The sequence below is a fragment of the Camelus dromedarius genome, chromosome 30, assembly GCF_036321535.1.
Source record: "Camelus dromedarius isolate mCamDro1 chromosome 30, mCamDro1.pat, whole genome shotgun sequence".
NCBI lineage: Eukaryota > Metazoa > Chordata > Mammalia > Artiodactyla > Camelidae > Camelus > Camelus dromedarius.
The window spans coordinates 436,923-442,360 of record NC_087465.1 but is presented as its reverse complement, the minus strand read 5'-3'; positions in this window follow the sequence as shown (position 1 = coordinate 442,360).

The following is a 5,438-nucleotide window of genomic DNA, read 5'->3' as shown; positions in this document are numbered from 1 at the left end:
CGGCGGCTTCCGGCGCGTCGCCGCAGACTCGCCTGGCGGCTTCCGGCTTCCCGAGACGCAGCCGCTAGTGCAGAGTAAGAGGTTGAAGGAAGAGCTCGGGGGAGCTGACTTGAGCCACACACCGGAGCGGAGGGCTAACGCGCGAGGCGGAAATGCTGCGTGAGGGGCAGCTGCCTGGGAGAGCCCGCGCCGGCGTGACGTCATAGGCGTGCGTCCGGGCAGGTGCGCGGACGCCGCGCGGGCCTCCCCGGGCGCAGAGGTGGCGCGCGTGTGTGTGTGGAGCTGGGGGGGCGGGGCGCGCTCTGTGTGGATCGGAGCCAGGAGTTCGCGGAAAGCGTAAAGGGCCCCTAGGGTTACGCCAGCTAGTGCGTGTTTTCTTTTCAGCGTGACATTGGAACATGATTAGAACCTCGGTCTAAGTCTAGAAAGTTCTTTCAAAAAGTGTAAGAATTTCCTAGTAATGAGGGAGCATCCCTGCGCCCCGGGGGAAGCTCCCCGCGCGGGTAGCCTTGCCGGCGGGGACGCCCTGATAGCCGGGCGACACCCGGGACTGCGGCCCCAGGGGTGGGGCGCGGGGACCCGCAGTCCCGAGGGAGCGGGCGCTGACCGAGCTCCGCCCGCCGCATCCTGGCCCCCCTAACCCCCCTGTCCGGCCGCCCCCGGCGCTCACGGTCTGAGCCCTTGTCACGCACACCGAGGGGCAGTTTCTGCTGGGTGGGGACCCTTCCTTCTTTCCGCCCTGCACCCCTGTTTACGCCGTGTCTCACACGCGGCTGAGGTTTGGGAAAAGAGAGCCTTTCTTAATTTCTGAGCTTGGAGGTCCGCTGCCTTGTCCTCCCATTGGGTCCCAGCCACGCCCCCTAATATGAAGTGACACTGCTACACGGCTTTCGTTTCCTTTTCGTGGTAGGGAGCCTCGAAGATGGCTCCCAGTGATCCCTTCCTGGCGTTCATGCCTTTTTTATTAAAGCCTCTTGCCTTTTGTGTGGGCTGGGCTTACTGACCAACGTCCAATGAATAAAATGAATGAAATAAGACCGAAGTGCAGGCATAGAGCTTCTGAGATTATGTTTTTAAAAAATTAGATTCCATCCACATTGTTCTTACTCCATCTGAGGAAGCCAGCTGCTATCCTGACAACTGCCTTACACAGAAACCCACGTGGCAGGAGCTGAGGTCATCCTCTGGCCACTAACCTTGAGAAGGTGAGGCCCTGGTTCATGAAGAGCTGAATCCTGTCAACAAACGTGGGGGTGAACGTGAAAGCAGCTCCTCCCCAGTCAAGCTTTCCTATGACTCTGCAGTCCTGGCCAACACCCTAATTGCAACTCTGCTAGAGACCTTGCGGCGGAGGAACCCAGCTAATGCTTACCCAGATTCCTGACTCACGGAAAATGAGATCACAAGTGTTTGCTGTTTTAAGCCACTACATTTTGGGCTAATTTGGATGCAGCAATAGGAAACTAATACTCTCTTACAATAGCCAAGACATGGAAGCAAACTAAGTGTCCTTCAACAGATGAATAGATAAAGATGTGGTATATACACAATGGAATGTTACTCAGCCATAACAAGAATGAAATAATGCCATTTGCAGCAACATGGATGGACCTATTATGCTCAGTGAAGTGAGACAGAATACATACTCTTATATTTTCACTTATATGTGGAATCTAAGAAATGAAACTAATGAATGTAACAGAAGAGAAGCGGACTCACAGATACAGAGAACAAAGTAGTGGTTACCAGTCGGGAGAGGGAAGGGGGAAGGGCAGCACAGGGGTAGGGGAGTAAGAGGTACAAACTACTATGTATAAAGTAGATAAGCTACAGGGATATATTGTGCAGCACAGGGAACATAGCCAGTATTTTATAATAACTTTAAATGGAGCTTGACCTTTACAGATTGCAAATCACTACAAATACACCTGAAACTAATACAATGTAAATCAACTATAACTTTGGTTTTTTTTTTTTAAGCTTTGTAAATTTCTCTTGAGATTTCATCTTTGCCGTGGGTGTTATTTAGAAGTGTGTTGTTCAGTCTACACTTGAGACTCATTGAAGAGTTTTTGATGTTTGATAATGTTTACTCAATGTTTGTAAGATTAGCTAATGTACAGTAACAGCAGGGAGTTTCTTTTTTCACTGTATAGTTGACAAGAAGTTGTATATATATTAAATGAAATACTACTCAGCCATAAAAAAGAATGAAATTTTGCCATTTGCAACAGCATGGATGAACTTGGAGGGTATTATGCTCGGTGAAATAAGTCAGACAGAGAAAGGCAAATACTGTTTGATATCACTTATATGGGCACTCTAAGAAATAAAACAAACTAGTGAATAAAACAGAAAGTAGCAGACCCACAGATGCAGAGCGCAACTGGTACCTGTGGGGAGAGGGAAGGGGGGGCGATACAGGGCAAGGGACTGAGAGAGAGAAACTGCTATGTGGAAGACAAACTACAAGGATGTACTGTGCAGCACAGGAAATAACAGCCAATGTTTTATAGTAACTAAATGGAGTGTAACCTCTAAAAATTGTGACTTACATACCTGTAACTTATATAATGTAAATCAACTGCTTCAATAAAAAAGTTGGTATGTCGGAGCAACCTTCGTATATATTATTAACATGCAGAGGGCACAAAAGGGAAAGACAAAATATTACCATTTTAGAGAAACATACTTACCAGCAACATGAATCAGTCTTCCCTTGGTGGATAAAGTTCAATTTTCTTTCATAACAGCTGCTGGTTAGGTAACAGAGTAGCTTAACATGACAGCAGCATTGTTCTAGAATCATTAGTATGTAAAATCAACAGTTTGGAAAGCACCTGGAACTCCACATTCAAAGCCTATTTCATGGAACTATTGTTCTTCATGAGAAGTAGAGTTTATGTAGGATTACCTATAGTCTGGCAATCTGATATTGAGGATAAGTGAGCAAAGTTTCACATGCCTGGAAGTTTGCCAAGCTGGCATCTTTTCTTCTGAAGCCTCATCTCATTTAAATATTAATTCTGAGCAAAATTTCACATGTGACAGTGGTTGGATGTATATGACCTTCCAGCTATTCTGCGTTTTGCAGCACACTTCAGTATTAAACTGCAGGCAGGGATGATTCGGCAAGTTCAGGTTCCAGGATGGTAGAGGCAACTGGGGCACAAGGTGCATTGTTGTAAGTGTTTGTAGACATTTACTGAGTACGTGACCAAGGATGTGCTATACCTGGTTCTGAAGCCTCTGTGATTGTCCATAATTTCACTTCTTTGCCTGCATTTACTGTATCCTTTCTTAATTTGCAAGAGTCTTGAAAGAAGCAGTCATTAAACTTTATTCTTGAGTCTGGTGTTGTTTTGCTGTAATAATGCCTGAAGAGGAGGAGGAGCATTTTGCCAATTAATTATTGATTCTCTAGTGCTCTAGCCTCCTCCAGAGCACCACGGCTCAGAGGAAAAGTTTCGTACACTTAAAATACACTTCACTGAGCTTGAGTTTGGCCCTCTGGTTACTTGAGTGTTAATGGGTCTGATAATGTAGAAATAGATCCAGTCCTCAGGGACCTTGTACTGCAGACCTGTTTGAAATAATCACAGCAGATAGCTTACAGAAACTGCTACTACAGATGCTCCATGCAGTTTTCAAATTGACTAACATTTTTTATCAACTGTTACAATTTTCCAGCTAAGTAAGGACTTTGCATTGTTGTGAGATTGTGCATTTAGGTTTCACAGTCCTAAAAGCCATCGGATCACACACTTTGCCTTTGGAATCCCATTGAAGAGCAGGGAGACTGTGCCAGAAGCTATGGGCATCTGAGCAGCAGAAGGTGAAATGGAGACTTGAATTTTATGAGCTGCAGGTTTCACTTAATCAGATACTTGAGTCGGAAGGCTGACGCTGTTCTTTTGAGGCAAATCAGGCCCGTCCTATGTAACTGCACTCAGGTGGTCCTGTGGAAGACTGGGCCTTCCCTGCAGGCAACCTTCTCTTTAGAAATCGTCCCTTCACTTCAGTCCTCAGTGCAAGGAGACTCTGCAAAGAAGAGGCTGTTCTCAGCGACTCCCCTTCAACGGGTGTGTGTGGGGGGATAGCTGGAGTCGTGTGGGGACTGGGGACTCGTCTGTGACAAGGGAACAGCACTGCTGCGGGGAGAGCGTGGTGCCTTGTCTGGGCGACGCAAGTGTCACATAAAACAGGGATCCCTCACCCGGTCTCTGCCAGAAGCTGATAAAGCTGGAAAGAAATAGAAGCAGATTTTAAAGTTTGTAACTTTCCGTTTGCTGTGATAGGGAGTAGTGAGATGAAAGAGTGAAGGGCAAACACCTGTGAGGTTTTAAATTTTGTTTTTAGATTCCACATACAAGTGAGATCAAACAGTATCTCTCTCTCTGACTTACTTCACTGAGCACAAAACCCTCTAGGTCCTTCCATGTTGTCACAAATGGCAGGGTTTTCTTTTTCACGGATGACTAATACTCCATTGTGTGTATACATCATAGCTTCTTTGTCCACTCACCTATCGACGGGCATGCAGGCTGTTTCTGTGTCTTGGCTGTTGTGAACAGAGCTGCAGTGAACGTGGGGCCCACAAGGTTTTGTAAGTTGCTTTTTATCTGGACAATTTGTAGCTGCCTTGGAAAAAGTCTCTGCCTTCATGGAGCTTACATGCTAATGGAAGCAGACAAACAGTAAACTCTTAAATAAATAGATATACGAGATAATTTCCAACCATGGTAAGTGCTAAAAAGAAAAAGGTGTAACGAGGTGAAGACTGACAGAGATGTCTGGCCGCCCTGTTCTTCAGTGCTGGCAGTTAGAACCAGGCCGTCTCGGGAAAGGACTGCTGCTCAGATCATGGGGCAGACGTGTGAAACCTGGAGGGAGCCTGGACAGCGTCGGCAGCTGAGGGCAGGAGCCTGGGGCAGGCAGAAGTGGGCCTCTGGACGGGAAGGTTGTGGTGTCTGTCCTGGGCCTTGAAGATGGGCCAGTTTGGCCACTGAAGGAAATCCAGGGTGACTGGAAGGTTCTGATTAGTCATGGGGTTCCAGAAGCAGGTGGGTCAGATCCCATGGTGTTCTGGTTATGAATGACAAGGCATTTCCATTTTATTCTAATTAGATTAGGTAACCTTTAAAGGTTTTCAGAAATGAGGGATGTAATGTCAGATTGTAGGCATTGCCAAATTGGAATAATGTGATTTCATTTGTTTTAAAAAGATCAGTCCCAGCATTCGAGGGCAAAGGGGATCGTATGTGCAGCTAACTCTCAAAGCCTGACGAGAAACAAGTTACACAGCCCCAGATTTTCTCCCCGCAAGGCATTTATAATTTTGGAGAAAACTAGTCATTTACAAGGAAGAGACTCAGGTGATCGAGTCAACCTCACTGGTAATGGTCAGGTTCACTGACCCCCTGACGTGACGCGCTGAG